Source organism: Pongo pygmaeus, chromosome 16 (genome assembly GCF_028885625.2).
Source record: "Pongo pygmaeus isolate AG05252 chromosome 16, NHGRI_mPonPyg2-v2.0_pri, whole genome shotgun sequence".
In the NCBI taxonomy this organism is placed as follows: domain Eukaryota; kingdom Metazoa; phylum Chordata; class Mammalia; order Primates; family Hominidae; genus Pongo; species Pongo pygmaeus.
Window position 1 is genome coordinate 65,450,538 of NC_072389.2, and position 21,885 is coordinate 65,472,422.

Here is a 21,885-nt window from a genome sequence, read left to right on the forward strand (position 1 = left end):
ACTTTTAAAAAGCCATTCAGGGAGAGGTAAAGAAACCCACTTCTCATTCTCATTGTAGAATTCCTATTGGGGCTGGACCAGAAATTAGCACTTCTAAATACTTCAGAAAAGTCCAAAGTGTTAAAAAGCCTTCTAGGCAAAAGAACGTCTTTCTGCATCAGTGAGTAGCAGTGCTCATCAGAATTTCCTAATAACACAAAAACAAAGGCAAGTCTGTACATTTGATCAGATGTCAGAGAAATGGGAGGTAGACTATTACGTCAGCCTTAAGTCAGAGCACCTGCTGGCTTCTTCCTACGTACTGTTCACCAATTTGAGTAAAGTGTACTTTGTGAGAGAATAGTGTGTGATGGCTAGGATGTCTTTTGGGCATTTCTTCCTAAGTGGAATACACAACATATAAGGGAGTAGGGGAAATAATAGAGGGAAGCTACTCTTTCCAGCTCAGAAGGAGTTGGTGATGCCCATATATGCATTTGAGAAGCCCATGGGATCCTCTAGCTGTGGATAGCGGCTAATGCGGTCATCCAGAATTGACACTGTGGACTGCAGCGGCATTTTCCTGTACAGCTCCAACAACTCTGGATAGGGATTTACAAGATCCAATGGCCCATAGATACAATGAATGGAGATAGTTTCAGAGGCAAGAGCTCCCACCCAGCACTTTCTAAACTGCTTCCTCTGATTGATGTACTCTAAGAGACTGTCAGAGATGAATTCCTGTCATTATTGCGGACCCCTTTCCACAGGTCCCACAGCTCACTTTCAGAGGGCTGAGTATATGGCCCAAAGACTGGCTTGAGTCCTCGAGAGAATACAAAGAAGTTCATCAGCCGCGTGAGGATGGGTGACAGCACACTTCCATGTTTGAGTAGCTTTTGGAGAAGGAGTAGACAGTGAGTCTCAGGAAAGATATCTCCAGTTGACAGACAGATGCCACAAAAGCGCTTCCAGGATGCTGGCCTGCTCAAATATGGAATAGTGATATGGTCTCAGTTTGTTACTGAAGCCAAAGCCTAAGAAATCAAGGACAATCACTCAATGAAATCCCAAGGTCAGACTTTCCCAAATCTTGTACCAATCATAGCTGGATGTTGGAAAGCCACGTAAAAGAACAACTATCTCTGGACTTCCAACCACATCCACACAGTCTTGGTGGAAGATAGGCCATCTCTTATAAGTGAAAAACTTGCCTGAAGACTTCCATGAGTGAAGGGCAAGGGAGAGCTGAGGGGGTGGGATGTGCAGGTACGCGGCAAGCAGGGACACTTTCAACAGCCCCACCTGACCCACCACCCCCTCATCCTGATTCAGGTTAAGACCTGGGCTGCAGGACTTCATGTTTGGGGAAATCAGTTGTGCATGCTGGCTAGTTGGATTTCTTAGTGTAGAGTCTTCTAATCTCTTGTCTAGAGGATCTAAAGTGACTGCCAGCATTCTAGAAACAAAATAAGTGAAAGCGTTGAAGAGGGAGAGGAGACGTTTAAAAATTCAGCATGTACATTTTCACTAAATCTCTATCCTCAATTGTCCTAATGTCTCATAGCCCTCAGTCCTCTTACTAGAGAGAACAAACCTCAAAAATTCTGCTAAGGTGATACTAAGGCTATCATTCTAATAAATGGAATTGGTAAGGAGATTCAAAATCTAACGGTTTTTTTAAGTCTTTCTGTTTTTATCCTTTCTTCACCCCACTTCCAGAGGTACCCAATGTCATTAACTTCTGAGCCCTTTGACATTTCCATGCTACAAGTTTCTTCCTGGATTTTTCCACTGCTGGCATAAGATTCAACTTTTTCAAGTCTGCTGAATCAGTTATTGTCTTGTCTGGATTCCTCAAAAGCAGATCCTGAGACAAAGGCTGATGCTCCAAATGTTTATGTGTGGATATGATCCTGAAACTTAGGAATGGGGGTGAGTCAAGAAAGGAGAAAGATAGAAGAATGCATTATATTGTTGGCCACAGCTTTGGGGCACTTGTATGTGAGTTGTCAACCAGTTTCCTCCAGGCATCCCGCCACTTGACATCAAAGAAGCCTAAAAGAGGCATTGTCAGTTTACATTTCTATGAAGGTGTTTGAAGCATGCTGAAAACTGGCCTCTACAGTTATGGCTGGGACAAGAAATGAGACTTAGAGGATTTGTTGGATTTGTGCTGCATCTACCATCAATCTATAGATTAGGTTAGGGTGAATGAGCATCTAAACAATACTGAGTTGTGCAAAGCATTAACAAGGTGTGGGTGCGTGTATATATACACATCTTTATTATTTAGGTCTTTTTTATTTCTCTTGGTAATATTCAGTATGTTTTGCACTTCTACAGGTATTGCGCTTCTATTGATCCGCTTTTCCTTTGCCGTGTTCAGTTTGCTGTTAAACACATTAAATTCTTCACTTCCAATATCAATTTTTTTATTTGTAAGATTTTCATTTGGTTCTTTTTAATAGTTTTTGGCTGTCTGCTTATGTTCCCTATCTATTCACACATGTTTTACACTAGACACGTTAACATATTTTTTTCTACTTATTTTAAAGTCCATGTCTGATAATTCCAACATTAAAATCATCTCCGGGTTGGCTTCTACTGACCTCTTTTAACATAGGTCATACCTTCTTACTTCTTCACATATCTCTTTAATTTTAATTTTATGCTAGTGATTGTATATTAAAGAACAGTAGCTTAAAAAGTGCTAACATCGGCCAGGTGTGGTAGTTCGCACCTATAATCCTAACACTTTGGGAGGCTGAGGTGGGAGGATCATTTGAGCCCAGGAGTTCAAGACCAGCCTGGGCAACATAGTGAGACTCAATCTCTATGAAAGAAAAAAAAGAAAATTTTAAGTGCTAATATTTACCTCGAGAAAAGGGCACACCTCTTTTGGGTCAGTCCATGAGTGTGGCAGGCTGAGTCAATTTAATCTGTAGTTGGACTTGGTTGCAGCTTTAGCTAGATTCACTCACCCTGGCTGCAAATATATTGAGGAAGGGATTAGGACTTTCCCTCAAACTGGGCTTGGGATATGAGCACTGGAGAGACTCTAAAGATCTCTTTGTGCTTTATTGCCCAGCCCTCATGTTTTAGCTATGGGAGATTTATATCTGCTTTAAGCCAGGCTGCCAACCTTTTGGGTTGCTGGACAGCTCTCTTTGCTCTCCAGTTCAACTTCCAGCATTATGCTTCTCAGAAGACTCCTTTCTGCCTTTCTTTTCTGTCCCCAGGTATTGGAGAGCCTCTGCAGTGCATTGAGAGTACCTCAGATGGATATCATTCAGCTGTCTTGTCCCGCCTAAGGCTGGGAAAATTTGAAATGATGTACGAAAGATATCTGATATATTTACCACTGCCCTTCTGCTTTTAAGCCTTCAAAACTTTGCTACAATCATCTCCTTTCCCATATGCATTGTCCTTGTGGTTTCTTCTTCTTCTTCTTCTTTTTTTTTTTCTTTCAAACAAGGTCTCACTCTGTCATCCAGGCTGGAATGCAGTGGTGCCATCTTGGCTCACCGCAACCTCCACCCCCCGGGTTCAGTTGATTCTCCTGCCTCAGCCTCCTGAGTAGCTGGGATCACAGGCGTGTGCCACCACACCTGGCTAATTTTTGTGTTTTTAGTAGAGACAGGGTTTCGCCATGTTGGCCAGGCTGGTTTATTCTTCTTAAATATGTATTTAATATCATAAATTAAACATATATTTAATAATGATTTTTGGAGGCTACACAGTTATATATATGTGTTCAACTTATTTCCATTAATCCAACATCTATTTGCTGAGTCTTTTGTTGTTGTTCTTGTTGTTAAGCCTTTGCATATTTACTTATAATTATGATGTATATTACTCCAAAAGATCAGCCTCACTTCTATACTCTAATTCTTATCAATTCAAGTCCACAGAAATAAACCCAAGCCTTTAAAGTAATTCAGTCAATATATAACCTTTATAGCTATTTTAAGGGGTTTAGTTACCAAGGTGCTTAACCTTAAAAAAAAAATGCCCTGTTGGATAGAGGAATGCATGCCTTTATTTAAGGTCCCACTCATTTCCTCATGCAACAAATTTATATTTTCCACCTTCATTCTACCCCAGCGTTAAAACAGAAACACAGAAAAACCAGCTATAATTGAGAGGAAACATGCACATTATCAACTATTTTTGCAAAAAAAAAAAAAAAAAAAAACCAAACAAACAAAAAATCAGACTCTTTTCCTAAGCAAATGACAAGATCTAAGAGTGTTTTGCCAGAGTTCGGCAGTGCAATCACCAATCCCATATATTACAGCCAGAGACTGCTGGCAAAGCCCATGAGCAGGTTAGGGGCAGTGACACTCAGAGGCTGACTCTGGACTTCTCAGCCTCTAACTGCAATTCCTAAAGTGGAAGACTCCTCTCTAACAATCTCAGTCACTAAAAGTAGCCAATGCTCACAGTTCATTCCACTCCTAGTGACTAGCACATCTCCACTGTCCCCCAAACTTACCAGCCTGTATTTAGACATCAGTCTCCTGATGTACTTATGTCATGTGATCTGTGAAACAGTCTGCTTTTCCTCCGCTAGACACCACCATCCCCACAGTCCCCCACTTCACCCCATTCTAGCTCTGGACACCAAGCCCTTGCACATCTCAAATTACTGATGTGCATTTACCTTAGAAGTGGGAGTGACAGAACAACAGCACCAAGGCTCAATTTGTTAACGGAGACATGCTTCGTTGGCTCATTTTCCAAATGAAATTTGGTTCCACTTTAAAAGTCAAAGCTGTCATAAAAATGTCACAGACAATGAGGATTAATCTTACACTGTAGAAATTTTAGAAACTCTTCTTCAAAATTAGAATTAGGCTGTGTGCAGCTTAAAAAGGAAAAATAGGTCAAGGCACTTGCAAAAGGTTACCTATGAATGCATCCTCCCACGTTAAGTGCCTTTAACTCAATGTCCCTCATTCAATCTAGTCCAAAGCTGAAGTGCCCATGACTCACCATATTAAGTGCAGTGTTTCTGATGTGTCCATCATTTTTGTGTCACTTCAGTGGAAGCCTTCAATTCCAATTTTACACTCTCAGTCCCCTCTGTATGGGAAGGCTGGTTGCAACAGACTACACCACTACCTCTGCTCCCTCAAAATGCACCTCCCAAACCATGCTCCAAAGAAAACCTCCGTTATACTTTCTGAATCTTTCAAGAAATGATTCCACGCCAATGTAGCAATAGATATTAAAGGACTCACCAGTCCCCTTTCAAGAGGATGAATATTACCCTCTGGGACTTGCTAGAGATTTGATGCAACGAGCAGTGATAGGCTGGAGTAAAAAGATATGCTTCCTTTTTTTTTTTTTCTAGGCAAACCTTTTTGTGACACCCTCACATCTCATGGCCATCTTGTCAACCCAAACAACAGCTGGTCGTTTACATCTTTCATTTTATGCAGATTTATTGCATGCCCACTGAGTGTTGATGTGCTCAGTGCTGGGGATCCTGAGACCAATAAGACATATTATTTGACTGCTGGGACTTACCAACTAGTTGGGAAAGACATGAAGAAATTTAGGATGACACAAGGAATCTACATATTTAGGATAATAGAAAGACAGACTGAAGAGGTGAGTGTGTTGACAGGCTTCAGCGTTCTGCTGCTAAATCTTTAAGAGCACAAGCTTCAGAAAGAGAGAAAAAGCTCTAATTTGTAGTTGCCAATTTCTGTGGTGTAAATATTCCTATGGGTGCTGATTCCAGTGTTCTAACATGCCATCACTGAACAAGGAGTTGAGAAGAGATGCTAACCCTTAGCTCTTCCAAGCACATATAAACTGGCTTTAGCACTCCACAGAGGTTTTTCTGGAGATGACTCTGACTTCAGTCTTAAAAAATAAAAAGGTAGGCTGGGCACAGTGGCTTATGCCTGTAATCCCAGCACGTTGGGAGGCTGAGGCGGGTGGATCGCCTGAGGTCAGGAGTTCAAGACCAGCCTGGTCAACATGGTGAAACCCCATCTCTACTGAAAATACAAAAATTAGCTGGGCATGGTGGTGGGTGCCTGTAATCCCAGCTACTCGGGAGGCTGAGGCAGGAGAATTGCTTGAATCCAGGAGACAGAGTTTGCAGTGAGCCGAGATCATGCCATTGCACTCCAGCCTGGGTGACAGAGCAAGACTCTGTCTCAAAAATAAATAAATAAATAAATAAATAAATAAATAAATAAATAAGAAGGTATTAATTATCTGGGACGGGGTGTACACAGAAGTGTAAAGAGCTGTCAAATTGGGGCAAAAACACTGGACAAAAGCATGCAGATGAGAAAAGTATGATAAGAGTGTAATTTGTGGGGCTAAAAGCAAATGAATATAGTAGGAGCATATGTCCTATAATCTTCCAGGTAGGAAATGTCAGGAGACAAGATTGCAGAGCTGATATGGTAAACTGCATTTATGGCTTCAATTCCTTATGCTTCTCTAAATCTATATCCTTTGCCATGGAATTTGACTAAGTCCTCCTTCTCTGGCTCTGGGCTTGGCTATGGGACTTGCTTTGACCAACAGAATAAGGCAGAAGTGAAACTGTGCCAGATCCAAACCTAGGTCTCCAGAGGATTTGTACACTTCCTTTTTCCCCACTTGTGTTTCTTCCATTGCCAGGTAAAGGACATGCCTGGGCTAGCCCACTACTTCCAGGAGAAGGATGTGAAACATGTGAAGCAGAGTTGCCCCCGCTAAGATGGTCCAGCCGAGCCCAGATTAGAGCCTCCAGCTGACATAGAGACACTTGAGCTATAATAATTAATGGTTGTTGGTTTTAGCTATGATTTTTAAGGTAGTTTGTTAACACAGCAGTAAGTAACCAATACAATTGGGCTGGGGCTAGGATGTGGAAAGCCTTTTATAACTTGCTGTTGAGCTAGGACTTCATCCTATGGGCAAGGAATCCATGAAGCAGCTTCCAGCAGGGTATTGGTACAGCCAAATTTATGTGTGGAAAGACCATTCTTGCAGCAAGATGGAGAATAAATTGATGGTAAGTGGCTTGCAGGAGGCCTGAGCATATGATAAAACACAGTTAAAAGGGTATAACTCTTTGATCCAGCTTTTATAAACTCAGGCAGAGCATAAGAATTCCAGACAGATTAAGAGAAAAAAGCCCTGGGCTGAGAGAGGCAGGAGATCAGGGATCACAAGAGAAGCAAAATTAATAAGATGGATGAATAGATGTATAGATAGATAGATAGATAGACAGACAGATAGATAGATAGACAGACGGATAGATAGATAGACAGACAGATAGATAGAGATTTATTACGGGAATTAGCCCATGTGATGATGAAGGCTGAGAAGGCCCACAACATGCTATCTGCAAGCTGGAGAACCAGGGAAGCTAGTGAGGCAATTCAGTCTGAGTTCTAAGGCCTCACAATTTGGGGGGCCGCCAGTCTAATTTCTGGAGTCTGAAGGCCTGAGAACCTTGAGCCCTGATGTCTGAGGGCAGCAGAAGAGGGATGCTCCAGCTCTAGAAGAGAGAAAGGGAATTCACCCTCCCTCAGCCTTTTTGTTCCATCTGGGCCCTCAACAGATTGGATGGTGCCTACCCACATTGGTGACGGTGACCTTCTTTACACAGTCCACTGATTCAAGTGCTGATCTCTTCCAGAAACACTCACACAGAAACATCCAGAAATAATGTTACCAACTATCTAGCATCCCTTAACCTAGTCAAGTTGACACATAAATTTAACCTTGATTGCAGGAGACTGGGTTACTATTCTGTCTTTGTCACTAACACTTAATGGCTGTAAGTATTGCAACACTGGCTCAAAGGGCTAAGTAAATTTAGTGAGGATTATCAGTGAGGAGGAAGGTGGTGCAGGGGAAAGTGGAAAGAGGACAAATGAGAAAGGCATATAGGGATCCTGGTTAGAGGGAAGGAGTTCCACCGAGAAATGAAACCACCAGACAAACAAATGTGACAGGTCAATTTAAACACCAGAAACTGGTATGTGCCCTATAATTTGGGATGGCATTAATGCTTCTGAAGAGACACCTGTTTCCTGGGTGTGGGGAGCACTGGACTCTCAGGGGTACAGTGTAGCCACACAGAAATATAAGGATAAGTCCTGCTCCTGATAGAGGCAGGGCCAGAGAAACTAGGGTGATTTCTTGGAGCTTTATAAAGTTATTGGAGATCAAGCTTAAATACCTTTATAAAAACAAAGTGACATTCTATTATTTACATGATTACTTGGAAATTTCTTTATTGCTTTATTGATCTGGAGATACTGTTAAGTCATATGTGGCTATTTTTGGTTTGCAATAGAAAATTTTGAAATATTTAATCTCTAAAGAAAAACTTCTCTCAACAACAAAACAAGTGAAGCTCAACTGACAATTTATCATGGGAGCATTCCAATCCCCCGTCTATTTTCTCTTTCCTTCGTTTATCCTCACCTTTCCTTGCGTGCCTCCCCTGATCTCACTCCTGAAGTATCTTACTCTCCAATAGCTGTCAGAGTCCTCCATAATATGCACCTCAGATAGAAGCATTTGGCATTAGACAGGTGATGTGACCTTGAGGACCAAAAACCGAAACTGCTTTTGCACAAATTATAACAGTGAGAGAAACCTAACCTGATTGCTTGAGTCAAGATGACACATAAAATGAACCTTCATAGCAGGAGACTGGGTTCTAATTCTGTCTCACAAGCTAACTGCCTTTGTTTACTTTAAAACAAAATAGCAACAGTCCCTTCCCGGAACTACCCCCTCCTTGCTCACGGACCAAGACCACCTTTGCAAGACTAGTGAAAGTCCACGAGGTTAAGATTATGGAAGGGGCCTGAATTTTGTTAACATGTAGGCATAGTTGAATGATAACTATCCATTGTTCTAGAGGTCATAAGATTTGTAACTTTCCTAATTGCTCTTACAGATAACATCATTATTGCCAAAACCTAAGATTGGATGCATGATATTTTTGGACCTTTGCATTCTGATTACCAACTGACTCCACCCGGACCCGTGGCTCATATGAAGGAACTGACTCCCACCCAGAAACTGACTCAGCACATGAAGACAGTTTGGACCCTCCTATGATTTCATCCCCAACCAATCAGCAGCACCCATTTCCTAGCCCCCTGCCTGCCAAATTATCCTTTAAACCCTAGCCTACAAGCTTTCGAGGAGGTGGATTTGAGCAACATCTCCCATTCTTCCACTTGGCTGGTCTGGTGACTATTAAACTGTTTCTCTACTGCAACACTGCTATCTCAGTGAATTGGCTTTATCTGTGCAGTGGCCAAGAAGAACTCTTTTACGTGATTACAAAACTACCCAAGGCTCAAAGGACTGAAATCTTAATGGTGGAATTTCAGACAGTGGGAGAATTAATTCTAGCATCCTACTACCACTATGTAGGCTCCCTGTTTACCTGCATGGCAAATCAATTTCACTCTCTCTTAATCCAAGAGCAAGACTCCAACTCATTCACGACATATAAAACGTGCATGTATCTATGCAGGCATTTTACTGTTTCCATAGATCTGCTGTTTTTTAGCTGTCTTAACTAGCCAGTCACTATACTTGCTGGGAAGATGGTGGAAAACCTTTGTTAGACTTGCTTTTTCAATTTCAGTGACACAAAACTGTCTTCCTGCCCTTCATCCTCTGGCACATTTGCCAGAAGCTGGCAATTATAGCCATTTTCCCTAATCTCACTACTGCTCACCCATAGTATTTGGAACCTTTGACCAGGATACAAAGTTCTAGACCAGTTTCACCTCTTTCCCCAAAAGGAAGAATATTTTTCAAAATGAAGTATTTTTCCCATATAAACAGTATATATGTTTATTAAAAACATAAAGATAGTATAGGAAAGCATAAAATCTGTAATCTCACTGTACCACTTACATATATGCATTGCTAGTATTTTGAGATATGATTTTCCATGTTTTTTCAAAAATACAATATTTATCTATTGTCATGTAACAACTTACACCAAAACTTAGTGACTCAAACAATAAATATTTATTATTTCACACAGCTTCTGTGTGTCAGGAATTTGGGAGTGGCTTACCTGGGTGGTTCTTACTCAGGGCTTCTCATGCAGTTACAGTCAAGATGTCATTGGAAGGCTTCACTGGGGCTAGAGGATTTGCTTCCAACATGGTGCACTCTAGCTTGGTGCTGGTTGTTGGCAGGAGGCCTCAGTTCCCTGCTACATGTACCTTTCCACATAGTTGCTTGAGTCATGTTTACACGACAGCTGGCTTTCCCCAGAAAGAGTGATTCAAGATAGCAATTCAGAGGCCAAAATGTTATGCATACTTTGCCTCAGAAGTCATACCCCATCATTTCTGCACATGCTGTTGGTTATACTGGTCAAACTATCCAATGGCAGGGGGTGGGGGGACATGGGTAGTTGGGAGAAAAGGAAGTAAGGGTCACAGGAGGCCATCTTAGAGGCTGACCATCACACACATATACATCAAAAATTACATAACATTATGCATACTGTTGGTAACACGTTGTTTTCACTTACTAGTCCATCATTGTTCTGTCAGTCCTGTTTTACGTCGCCATTTTTAATGGCTACATCATATTCTATTATATGGTATACTAAAATTTATTTAGTTCCATAATTTTGAACATTTAATTATTTCTTTAACATTTAATTATTTCTAATCTTTTGTTTATAATGTATAGTACTGTGATGAGCATCCCCATATATTTATTCACACATGGCCTTTAAAATAAATTTAAAGGAAAGAAATACTGATACATAAGATAACTTGTCCCACTTGTAAATCAACCCATAGAAATGATTGCATATTATTCCAAGATACTTGGCCTTTATAATTATCATATTTAAAAAGCTCAAAGTGGATTAAGAAAAACATTAGCTTCTATTAGAGGTTTCAAATTAATTTTAAAATGTTAACAAGAGCTTAAGGCAGACTACCAAAACATGCAAAGGCCCTTGTTTTCTGTTTTATGGTGACAATGAGCAACTTTTTGTTAACTATTTATTTGGAGATGTTGTTAGATTTAGTTTGAACCCCCCCTTTTTTTTTCATTGCAAATGTACCTGTAAGAGGTAGATTTTTCCAATGCTTTGACTATTTGCCATGACATTCTAATTCTTTACATGGTGATTGAGAATATCAACATGTAGAAACAGATCATTAAAAGAAGCACTCTCCCAGGCTGTTTTCAGCTTCTTGTCTCATAGATCAGGTGGTAAAGCACTAAGAACCTTTGATTTAGATAAATTTTGAATTTATTACAAAACTGATGAACTTATTTTTTGTCAATTCAAAAGTGTACAAAAGATCTCAAAACTTTAATCAAGTACATTCTCAAGGAGATTTTTGACGCATAAGCCCAGAAAGGAAAAACTGAAGTCTCTGTCACTCCTCTGCCATACTTATTCATCTAGTTAACATTTTGCCAAGTGGATTTAGGTCGATTTAAGAAACTGTAAATAAATGTTGATACATCATAACAGAAGTTATTACTCATATTCTAAGTAAACCACTGATTCTAATTTACTCACAATTTTGCAGTGGCATCATTCCATGGAGAAAATTAGATTTTTACATATCATAGCAAATCACAAAGCCAAAATGTCAACTTCATCTATCAGGCAATTACTTGTAGTGTTTATTTTGGGGGGAATTTTCTACATGTATTTGCTTAGAAAGCTGCACGGGTCCCCCAAAATAAATAAGAGCTATAATTCTTGCCAAAAAATCCACAGTTCCAGAGAGCTACCCATCAATTTCTAGCAGCATTAATGAGGAAAGGCACCGAGACAGTCATTCATACTGTCTTTATGAAAAGAGTAACCTACAGGGCAAATCAAGATTAAGGACAAGGGCAAGATAAATGGTTTGGAAGACTCTCTCTGTGTTTCTTAATCAATCATTTGAATCTGCATTAACCACCTGAAGTCCCCATGGAGCTCTAGAAGCTTCAGGGAGGAGTGAGAATTGGTACTGAAGACATCACCAAAACATTTTTAAGGTGAGAATAGTCTCTTTGTAGATACAGAAGGATCTCATGTTCCCACACTGAGAGGAAGATTCATTTGGGGTTGGATAATTCTTTGCTGTGGGGGTGTTCCTCTGCATTGTGGGATGCCTAGCAGCATACCTGGCACTCTCTTCCCAGTTGTGACAACCAAAAATGTCTCTCTATATTGCCAAATGTCTCCTGGGGAGCAAAATTGCCCCTAGGTGAAGACATCTGCCTTAATAGAAGGATGAACTTCTCTCTTATACACCTCACTTTTAATGGCCTCATGATGTATTATCTTTTTTTTTTTTTTTTTTTTTTTTTGAGATGGAGTCTCACTCTGTCCCCCAGGCTGGATTGCAGCTGCCCGATCTCGGCTCACTGCAAGCTCTGCCTCCCAGGTTCACATCATTCTCCTGCCTCAGCCTCCCGAGTAGCTGGGACTACAATAGCCAGCCACCATGCCCGGCTAATTTTTGTATTTTTAGTAAAGACTGGGTTTCACCGTGTTAGCCAGGTTGGTCTTGATCTCCTGACCTGGTGATCCGCCCGCCTCAGCCTCCCAAAGTGCTGAGATTACAGTCGTGAGCCATTGCGCCCGGCTGTATTATCTTTCAAATGGCATCAAGGCAGGGACCATCCCCCAGGTTGGAAAACATGACAGGGATCTACCTGAGAAGTCTGGAACGCCTTGGTAGGATTTCCCCAGGGTGTGTGTTTTTCACTTTGCTGCTACCAGGTTCCACAGGTAGTGGCTGATTTCCAGTCACCAGCTGACAGGACCCTGCCTAGGCAAAGGACAGGGTAGGTGCATTTGGGTAGGTCCATCTCAATTAGCCACATAGCAATCATAAGCCTTTGCTCATTTTTCTTGTGATCTGAGGCTTCATTTCAAAGAGGTAGATTTCAAAATGATAAATTAAAGGGAATAAAATAATCTTAAATAAAAAGTATTTCTGCCTTGCCAGTGTGCAAGAAATGGCTCATAGTTGGAGTCTCCCAAGGTGGCCACTGTATATGACCTTGGGCAAGAGACGTTAAAAAAAATGTTAGCAGGAGCAAAGATCAGTTTTCCTCCTACACAACAGAAAATAATTAAAAAGAAACCAAGGGCTTATTAACTTCTCCTCCTGGCAATATGGATTTCTTTCTCATCTGCTCAAACTGCTCTCCTTCTGTCTTCTACAGGCCAGCACAGAAAAGATTCCTAACAATTCAGAAAAAAAAGGGACTAAGCTATTAAAATGCAGCACTAAGCCTTGAAGTTTCTGTTGACCTAGAAGGTGGACCTAATTGATAACATTTCATAATCTGTTTCCTGTATATTTGATCCAATCGAGAAAAAACTCATTTTAAAAGAGGAAAGTAGATTCAACTGGATTTCATTTGGAATTCTTGCATCTCTAGCCTTGATGTCACAGCTTGTTCTTTTCCTTTCCTCACTCTTGGTACCCACCAGCTGACACTGATAGCCCAGAGCCTCCAGAAGCCCCATCTGTGCCACCGTGAGCAGGAAATGCGACACGACCTTCCACAAACCATTCTGCAGAGCAGCAGGCAGCCTAAACCGTTCAGGCTTCCCATCGTCCCAAATGTAGCCCTCCTAACCGCCTGTTGACCGTGCAGGTTGCCTTTGGGAGGCTGACCAGTCACATCAGGGATGGGCAGAATTACCTCTACCTGGTCTAGAAATTTTCCTCTAGGCCCTGGCTCATTCTATCCCTCTGCCAGATTCTCATTCGCCAAAGAAGAAGTAAAAACTTCCTTCCAGACTTCATCTTCTGACCCAGCCAGATGGTAGATAAATAAATAACAGAGCAAAGAGGAAAAACATACTTGCTTTTGCTTAATAAAATACTAATAGTGTATGCTGTTGTCACAGGAAATATTCAGATGGCAACAGCAGACGAACAGGCACAATGTGGTGGAAGAAGGCCTGGAGGGCAGGGCTACCCTTCTTAGCCTCTGATTTTCATTGCACAGAAGACTGGAGGGAGTTAGGAGGGCTTTGGGAGCTCAGGAGAAGTCAAGTAAAATTAAGGCATTAAACCCAAGTAAAAATAGTTCCATCCTCTTGGATGACATTGGTTTGCTATTCTCTAGAGTGACTGCCTGGAAGCGAAATTCAAAATGTGGAAGTTTTGCCTGAATGGAGTCATAGAATCCTAACTCCTGCAGTGCAGATCCGTCTTACAAGAAACACCAAGCCATCCTCTCAGAAATTTCTGCTTGAGTTTGGTACTAGAAAAATATATATGTCTGTTACGAATTTGAATACTTTCTTTGTCAGGAAAAGAAAATCACCTGTGTGAAGAAATGTTTCCTCTTTTGCCTGAGCTGCCAGGAAACACGAAGCCCAAATCAGCACCCAACTGTCAGAACACCATTGTCCCAGGTGTGGGGCAGACGCAAGACAGGGGAGGGGTAGGAGGGCAGCCATTGGATGTGCCTCCCTTAGATAATCTCTGTTTTGATATTGTTCTTATTTTCATGAGACTTGTAAAAGTCTCAGATAATTTTGGAAGTATCTAGGACTCAAAATCCAACCTAAACAATAAATAACAACTTTGCAAACCCTTTAGGATTTTATTTACATATAAAGAAGCTCCCAGCTAGTCACAAGTCCTTTTCATTGATTCATCCAGGCAAGCCACATAAAGTAATTTTGCTTGACAGTGTTGTGCCACTTTATTAGTCAGGGTTCTTCAGAGAAACACGATAGATAAAGAAATAGATAGATAAAGTAGGTAGGTAGGTAGGTAGGTAGGTAGGCAGGCAGATAGATAGATAGATAGATAGATAGATAGATAGATAGATAGATAGATAGATAAATTTATTATAAGATATTGGCTCACACATTTAAGGAGGCTAAGTCTCACAATATGTCCACTGTGAGCTGAAGACCCAGAAAAACTGGTAGTATGGTTGGAAGGCCTGAGAGCTGGTAGGCCAATGATGTAGATTCCAGTCCAAGACGGAAGGCATGAAAACCAGGAACTCTGTGTGCAAGAGAAGAGTGATGTCTCAGCTCAAGAGTTTGACAGAGAGAGCAAATCTTCCCTTCCTCCACTGTTTTGTTCTATCCAGAGCTTCAACAGATCGGATGAGGCTCACCCACAATGGGGAGGGCCATCTGCTTTACTCAGTCCACCAATCCAAATGCTAATCTCTTCTGGAAACACCCTCACAGACATACCCAGAGAAAATGCTTAACAAGATGCCTGGGCATCCTGTGATCCAGTCGAGTTGACACATAAAATTGCCTATCACAGCCACTCTAGTTCAAGTTACTGAAAACATTTATATTTTTATTTCTCTTTTTCCTTCTTTTCCCTACTTCCTTCAATAAATATTGTATGTGTCATATGCCTACAAAGTGGCAGGTCTTGTACTACCCATCAGAGAACAGAGGTGAGCAGAATTAGATGGGGACTTAATCTGGGGAGCTTAGAGCAAAGATGGGTAAAGAACAATAATCATATAACCTCCCAAACAAAAGAGGAAAAGCACAATGTTAATACATGCTACAAATAATGAATGTATGGTACCATCAGAGTACATAATAGGGGGCTTTGTCATAGGGTAGACAATCAAGGAAGGCTTCCCTGGGGAAATGATGACTGAGCTAAAGGATGACTCTTCTAAAGGAAGATAAGTTCGCTAATAATGAAAAAAAATTATACAGCATTTACAGACCATAAAATATTCTAAATGCATTATTGTACTTAATCCTCACTCATAATTTAACTTATATTTATTCAGCCTTTATCACATGGCAGAGGAAGGGTGGCATTGAGATCTTCCTTTGAAAGAGAGAGACTGGCAGCATGACAGGGTAAGGGACCTAGCAGAGAATCAGAGTAATTAATAAGGACAGGAATTTTGATATTTCTACAAATGTCTTAGCGGCATTATGGGTAACACTATACTAACGTCACAGAAATATGAAGGAAACAGCCTCTCAGATGTTCATCAATTTCTGCCAGTTCTTTAGGTACTTTGGAGCCACGTTTACTCATATAAGTTCCATTATCAGGATCATTGAAGATTAATACTAGAAGAATCCTTTCAATCCCTTTATCTTACACATGGCGAGGAAACCAAATCACTGCATCACTTTTTAATATGCTACAGGCTGGGCATGGTGGCTCACTCCTATAATCCAGCACTCTGGGAGGCCGAGGTAAGAAGATTGCTTGAGGCTGGGAGCTTGAGACCAGCCTGGGCAACATAGTGAGACACTGTCTCAAAAAAAAAAAAAAAAAAAAAAGAAAGAAATTAAAACAAACAAAAAAATAAGTATACTACCATTCAGACTTGTCACTAAGTCAGCCCTTTTTCCAAGTTTGTCCAAGTTAAGGACTTTTTATTGCACCATGGGTCAAAGTTCAAACATCATCCTCAGCAAATCTTGAAGATCAAATTCTACATATTGGCTTATTAATTGAACAAGTGCAAATTCTGCCCACCAAACCAGCACCTTGGAGGAATTTGAGCATGGCACTTTGGCAACATAAGCAGAAAGCTCAGCAGCAGAGCATTTGGTTCCGTGGCTACTTCCCTGGGATAGAGGGGAACCAGTGCTTTCACGGCAGATAGAGCCAGGCTCTCTTCTAATACAATCCCAACACTTCTCTCACAGCGGAGAAATATGTGTTAGTGTCAAGTAACCCAGAGACAGGATTGATTTTTCTGATTGTAATGGAGGCCTCAATGATCACACTATTTATTGGGCTATACCCGATCCCTGGGTTACGACCTGTCTTCCTGTATTTCTGTACTCACCAATCTGAGTCTGAACTTAAATCAGGCCAAGTCAAGGAGGAATCATTCAAATTTGAGGCAGACTTTTTATTTCTGTAAATCTTAAAGGTTATCTTCTTGAGGCTGGGCCCCCAGCTGTCATATAAAAAGATAAAAGATAATGTACCAAAATAATCTGATCTTTGACAAGTGAGATTATCAAAGATTATCAGTCTCAGAACAAGTGCTTGGGTTTATTTTTTCTGTGCCCATGTGTGATCTAAAGTTAAAAATAATACAAGTGGATTCAAATTCATGGCTAATTGTACATCAAAATGAACTTACTACAGAGTCATTTAAAGGATAAAAATATAGAACCATTAAGAATTCAACTTATTGGCTGGGCGTGGTGGCTCACACCTGTAATCCCAGCACTTTGGGAGGCCGAGGCGGGCAGATCACGAGGTCAGGAGATTGAGACCACCCTGGCTAACACAGTGAAACTCCGTCTCTAATAAAAAATACAAAAAATTAGCCAGGAGTGGTGGTGGGCGCCTGTAGTCCCAGCTACTCGGGAGGCTGAGGCAAGAGAATGGCATGAACCCGGGAGGTGGAGCTTGCAGTGAGCCGAGATCGTGCCACTGCACTCCAGCCTGGGTGGCAGACCGAGACTCAGTCACCAAAAAAAAAAAAAAAAGAGAATTCAACTTATTAATCTAAGAAATAAGGAGAGGGGAAGAGGGGAAAAACAAATAATTATTGAAGTACCTACAACAATCCAATGAAATAGTTATTCTCATTTTCAGTTGAAGAAATAGAGGCTGAGAGAAATTAAGTAATATATTTCCTAGACCGCAAACTTCTTAAAGGCAAGAGCAATAATCTACTTATTTATTTGTCTATCAGCCAGCTCCACATCTTCACACAGCAATTGCTCCATAAATGTTTCATGATGGAGTAAACTGGCAGAACTAGGGCTTGGACATGGATCGATTTGACTCCAAATCCCAGGTTCTTGCTGGTCATGCTGCTTCCACAGCTACAGCAATGAGAAAACACTGTTGAGATTCAGCTAGAGACGCCAGGCATGGTGGCTCACGCCTATAATCCCAGCACTTTGGGAGGCCAAGGCGGGCAGAGCACTTGAGGACAGGAGCTCAAGACCAACCTGGCCACCATGGCGAAACCCCGTCTCTACTAAATATACAAAAATTAGCTGGGCGTGTTGATGGGTGCCTGTAATCCCAGCTACTCAGGAGGCTGAGGCATGAGAATCACTTGAACCTGGGAGCTGGAGGTTGCAGTGAGCAGAGACTGAGCCACTGCATTCCAGCCTGGCTGACAGAGTGAGACTTGGTCTCAAAAAAAAAAAAAAAAAAAAAAAAACAGAAAGAAATTCAGCTAGACTACAGATAAATCAAAAAACAGCTTTCTGATTTGCTCAATTAGACTTCATAAACATTTATTGAGCATCACTGTGTGCTTAGTGTCGCGCCACACATCATGGGAGGTACACAAAATGTGGAAGGCATGGTGTTTACGTTGGAAGACTTTCCATGCTAGCTGATGAAAAAATTCCTGATGATTTATAGAGGAGTCAGAGAAGCACTTACAGGAAATATACAAGCACATGTAAGGTGGCCAAACTACATAAAGGAATGTTAAGTTAAATAAAAGAGAGAAAGAAACTTTTGTGGGGCTAAGTATGAAACAAGTGGAGTCTTGAACCTAGACCTCTTGGGAAGGGTGGGAAGGAGAGAGGGCACTGCAGCTGGAAGTGTCTGAGTGATGGTGGGTGAGGGGGAGGGGAAAGCTCTGGTCTGCTGAGGTCAGATTCTTACTTCAGGGCAACAATTCTAAATCAGAAAGGGAGAACCCAAGGTTTGTTGCTGGGGGCCTTGAAGCAGCTTGAGGCAGTTGGAATCAACCTGACAAGTTCTCATATATTGTCAAAGGAGCTTGCAGGCATAGTTGCAGAAGATGGCTGTGGCAGCATCACGCCAAATAGAAATCCGGAAAATGGTAGAGGCAAGAAAACACAAAGTTTGGGATGACAGCAAAGGGAAAATTGATCCATGGCAAATTTCTTCAGAGAACTTTGGTGACTGCCACTCATATAGGTTGGTCTTTCATATATATATATTTATATATATGTGTGTGTGTGTGTGTGTGTGTGTGTATGTATTTTTTTTTTTTTTTTTTTTTTGAGACAGGGTCTCACTCTGTCACCCAGGTTGGAGTGCAGTGGCACAATTCAGCTACCATGGCTCACTGCAGCCTCAACCTCTTGGGTTCAGGTGATCCTCATACCTCAGCCTCCCGAGTAGCTGGGGCTACAGGCATGTGCCACCATCCCTGGCTAACTTTTGTATTTTTTGTAGAGGTGGGGTTTGCCACATTGTCCAGGCTGGTCACAAACTCCTGGGCTCAAGCAATCCACCCACCTCTGCCTCCCAAAGTGCTAGGATAACAGATGTGAGCCACCAACCGCAGCATCTTTTAGATATTTTATATTGACTTACAAATGTTTTGGTAACATAAAGACAGTATCATACCTTGTTATGTCAGAAACATAAGGGAAAACAGCTTTCCAAGCAATTCAGTCCATTTCCTCTGCCTTTTGCAGTTCTTGGGAGTATTACATGCATAGCTAGTTCATATTCTCATAATTATAGAATGTTAGAAATAGGAGAGATCTCAGAAACCATCAGTCCAATCCCCATATTTAGAAAATAAGACAACCTTAACCCAGAAAGGTTTTGTGCTCCTCCAAGATCACACAGTTAGTTAGTAGCCACTACATTTTATTCCCTGGGCCAGGGTAACAATTGCTCAGTATTGTTCCATAATCTGAGTTCAGTTTAGTAAATAACATTGGCCCTTAAACAGACATATGGAACACTGCACCATAACTCTGTTGTCACAAACTTTCTGCCTCTCCTGATGTTTGATCTCCATTTTCCCTTTTTATTAATATTTAGAGGTTGAGGATTACATCTTTTTCATTCCTGCACATCAGCACTTAGCATCATGTCTGGCACATAGCAGGTATGCAATACGTTTTTGTTGAGTTGACCTGAATTTGAATCACTGATTTTCATTCCCTTGCTCTCAGGGGCTTTGGTGATATACTTCATTTTTTAAAATAAAAGAATTATCAGATCATTGAACTGGAAGGGACCATAGAGATTAACCCTTGCTCTACAAGTGAAGACGACAAAGCCCAAGGAAGGTAAAAAGGTGTATCCCAAAGACAGCACTCATGCTGGGTTCCAGACCCTCTTTTCCAGATTACACGATTTGCTCTTTGGTAGAAAGTATTATATTTTTTCAATATTTCCATGTCGGACAGATTCTAGAATATCAGCTTTTTAACGGGAACAAAAATCTACAGAGTATCTTGTGCTCCTCTATGAAACTTACTGCCAGTAAGTAGGATAATAAACATCTTAGATGGCCAAATGATTCTGTGACAAATGATTTCAGGGAAGAATTTCCCACTGAGCATGGGCTTGAACTCACTTTGAAAACATTCCATTAGTAGGAAAAACTGACTCTCAGAGAGGCAGTGAAATCGAAGCTGGAAAAAGCCAAGACAATTGGGGCCCCAGAGTTAGATGTGGCTCCAATACTGTACAAATCAATTGCTCTAGTCTATCCTTCAGCCAACAATAATAGCCCTACCCTCCTGACCCCCTGCTTACTCCCTGCTAACTTGTGACCTAGGAGAACCAAGTGTGAGCATGAGACCAGCGTAGGCCAACCTATCACTGGAACTGGGAAACAACACTCCCCCATGTCTGGCTGCATGTGGCCAGAGCATCCTCTCCTAACACAAAGGGCTGGCCATTAATCCTTCCCGAGTGGAAGGTCAAACAGAGGCTGCCCTGCAACGCTCTGCTGGTTTCATTCAAGCTCTTCATGGCTGTGGCCCTAAAACTCTCTTCACACTGACAATGTCTGGTGGAGGAGTCATGGGCTGAAGTGGTTCTAGAAGCCACTTGGTCAATGGCAGGGCACCCACAGGAAGTTTGGCTCTTAACTTGGAGGCTATATTAGTCTGCTAGGGCTGTCATAACAAAATAGCACAGACCGTGTGGTTTTAAACTACAGATATTTATTTTCTCACAGTTCTGGTGGCTGGAAGTCCAAGATCAAGGGGTCGGCAGGTTTGATTTCTCCTGAGGCCTCTCTCCTTGGCTTGCAGATGGCCACCTTTTTGGTGTGTCCTCCCATGGCCTTTTCTCTGGGTGTGCACATCCCCGGTGTCTCTTCCTCTTCTCATGAGCACACTAGTCATATTGGTTTAAGGCTCCACCTTTATCATTTCCTTTCACCTCAATTATCTCCTTCAAGGCCCTATCTCCAAATACCATCACATTGAGAGTTAGGGCTTACCTATGAATATGGGGGTACAGAATCCAGTCCATAACAGAGGGAAACCAGCCTCTCCACTTTGCAATCACTGGTGTGTCTCTTCTTACTACTACTTAATTTTCACTGGTCTTTTCTCAAACAGACATTTGTGATTGATTTAGAAAGCAATGGAAAGAAATCATCTGCTAGTTGAGTTCTTAAGTAAAGCTGTTAAACTGCAATTAAAAGGGAGAAAACATAAAAAAGAAATCACCTTTCCAGAAAGAATAAAAGAGTATTTGTGTTACACTCTGCAAGGTCGGGGGCATAAACACACAAACACGTGAAGGGGAAGAAGCCAGGAAGTTCTCTTAACAGAAGTGACCAACTTTGCTGGCAGGCTGTTGAGAGCAAGCCTTGTCTGTCTGATTTACACAGGTACAGAGAGAATGGTCTGGAGGCTGCGGGCCTGCTCAGCCAAACACCCATGTGTGCATGAAATTAGAATGTCAACATTTGATTCATGCTGCCAAGCTGTGACTGTGAAACAAATTATGTCAGTGGGTGGCAACTGCAATATTAGTCTAAGCAGATAACATTTAACTATAAAAAGGGGCCCAGTCTTCCAGCCTTCTCTCTTTTATTATTTTAAGATAAACATTGTTAGACCTAGATGGGATAAAATTTTGAGACAAAGGAAAATGTTTTACGTGGAGGCATGGGTCCTTTATGCCAGAACACATTGCAATTCAAGAGATGTTTGCACCTAACCATCTTGTTGAAATCTAGCAG

General features: G+C 41.4%; 1 pseudogene; it reads right to left on the reverse strand.

Annotated features, from left to right (window-relative positions):
- Positions 1-444: 444 nt before the first annotated feature.
- LOC129014069 (mesoderm-specific transcript homolog protein-like) lies at positions 445-1,304 on the reverse strand (annotated as a pseudogene).
- Positions 1,305-21,885: the final 20,581 nt, after the last annotated feature.